Source organism: Helianthus annuus, chromosome 15 (assembly GCF_002127325.2).
Source record: "Helianthus annuus cultivar XRQ/B chromosome 15, HanXRQr2.0-SUNRISE, whole genome shotgun sequence".
NCBI lineage: Eukaryota > Viridiplantae > Streptophyta > Magnoliopsida > Asterales > Asteraceae > Helianthus > Helianthus annuus.
Genome location: NC_035447.2, coordinates 35804303 through 35807022, shown reverse-complemented (window position 1 = coordinate 35807022; position 2720 = coordinate 35804303).

Sequence of the window (2720 nt, the reverse complement as noted above, 5' to 3'; positions counted from 1 at the left end):
CGATTAATCCTGATTAATCCCGATTAATCCCTAGGCTGTACCTCACCGCCCGACTAGCGCCTAGCGCCTTCTACAACATTGCGCACAGATCATGTGAGTGGTGGGTACAACACTTAAAGCCATTAATCCTCGTTGTTAGGACCGAGGGACACAAGAGTGATAGATCTATTTGGGTGTAGCGAGCCCACACCCGTGAGGCCCATAGAGGTGACTGTGTCTTACAGCCAAGGCCCGGTACAAATTTGTTAGGTTTGAGTTTTCCTGCATCACTTCACACATACCAGTGGCTTTGCAACCCAGTGGTGATATCTTTTTCCTTAATTGTTACATACCAGGAACATTTTTACTTTGGGACGTACTTTAACGATTTATAAACATACTCACTTTTACATGAACTCGCTCAACTTTTGTTGATTTTTCAAATTACATGTATTTCAGGAAATTAGGGATCTGGTGTCACACCCCCAATACCACCTAGGGAATATCCCTGTTGGGCGTGTGACATACCAATAACGAGCCACTAATTACATTGAACGCGTACAAGTTTCAAAATAAAATCCTTAATTATTAACGTAAAGTACCATCAACGAGTTTTAATGAAAACCAAAGTGTTCAGCGGAAGCAAATAGTAAACCAATGTTAAACTGTTTCAAACACCAATGTATGATATCAATAGTTCAATCACACGAATCCCTCCAGTCGACCCATGACCACTCCAGCTACTCCTGACAGCAAGTTCCCAATTCCAAGATACCTAACGACCTGCAAGCATGCAGACAAGTGTGTCAGACGACGCTGGTGAGTTTAAAGTTTTGTTAACGCGTTTAGTTACCAGGTATGTGTATAAAACAGTTCAACAGTTCAATAGTTCAATAATTTGATTTGATGTTGTTATTAACTCGATTACCGCAGATGGCTACAAGATGTATTTGCCCAACCCCAATGTCTCTATCAAAACATTGGTCATGCTTTAAGGGAATTAGTTCACGCCCGTCCTCCTCGGTACGGTGTGAGGGTGCCAAACCTAATAGCGCTATCAACTAATAACCTCGTTGCCTCCCCGGCAACTGTCGGTAGATGTAAGGGGTCTTATATGATAGAAACTGAGTAATAATAACAAACATCCCAATAACTAGCGTTCCTCCCCGGAACGTTACCCGATATCCCTCCCCGGGATGCATGCTTGGGAAAAGAGCAGTGAACTCACCTTTGGTTTGCTCGGTAAGATTAATTTACTCGTTTACCAATTGTTCAAATACGCCCTAGAATCGTTATCGACACAATCAGTCTTAAGTACACATAATTCATATATTTCATGTATAAACAAGTCATATATTCCTTGTTCACTTGTCACACGGTCAGGATACACGTATTACACACATATAATCCACATCACACCAGGTTAATCTATCAACCCACTATTGCCAAGAAATCACTTAGTATATATATATATATATATATATATATATATATATATATATCCTTCTAATGAGTAATTCGTTTCATGATTCAATTCACCATACAAACTCTAATCTGTTTACTAATGTGATTTCACAAGACAAATCGGCCCAAACAACAAGTCATTAGCAATTACATACATGTGTGTGGGTAGCCCATCGGCCCAAGTTCAGTTTATTACTTAACTAAATATTAATACTAGTTCTACTCTTTGAGTCATAACTGTTAATCAGGTTCGGCCCACAACAGAATATATGTGTAGCCCACTCTTGTCTGAATTACCTAAAGGGATGCACGACCCATTATAGACCTGTGGTCCAGTAACGCGGTGTGGCCCAAAACAAATATACATATATGCAGTCCAAACAATTCACAGTGGGCTACCCCTACTGTTCCCGTCCCCCATGTGGCCCAGCTTTAAATGAGGCGGCCCAACTTTAATCCGATTACACGTGGGCCTAAGTAACAGACCAATTTTTGTGTGTGACTATCCCTAAATCATAACTTTAGTTTTTTTTTAAAAAAACATATCACATATAGATCAAATAAGATGGACATTTGCAAACAAAGGTAACAATAACATGCTTCATTCAATCGGTTATAACATCTATTTGATTTGCACGACCAATTCACAATAACAAACAGGTTATCACATAACCATTCATCCTTATTTAACTAACATCTACTCAAGGAAATCTATACACACTCATTATTTTATCAAGGCTATTATAAATGCTTCTAGTTTTGCTCTTAACAGTTTCATTATCCAAACATGCACTAATAATCCATACTAACTTGCTAATCAAGTTCATGTATATCAAAACAAGAAATCAAGAAACAATAGTAAAGCCGAATCCATTGATAAATCACCTAGCCGACAACATATAATCATGTAACATAGTTATCACGGATCACGCATAAACACCTTGCATTAATCAGGCACATCTACACAAGAATCAAGCGTGAGTAATATAATGTGAACATGTAATTACTAACCACAAATCAATAAGCTGGAAAGATGCCTTCGAAAGGGGGGGGGGGTTTCTTCAGTCGTACGCAAATATGAAAAAGAGTAGTAGGGTTTTTTTTTATGATCATAATCAACCTAATACAATACGTAATATAACACTTGTTTGGGGCGGTTACTTTATAACTGGAATGGGCTTGAGCCCATTACATAAAATCATGGTTTATGTTTAGGAGTAGGCTACAAGTAACCCAATACTCGCCCCCATTGCTAACATATATGATTCGGGCCTGAT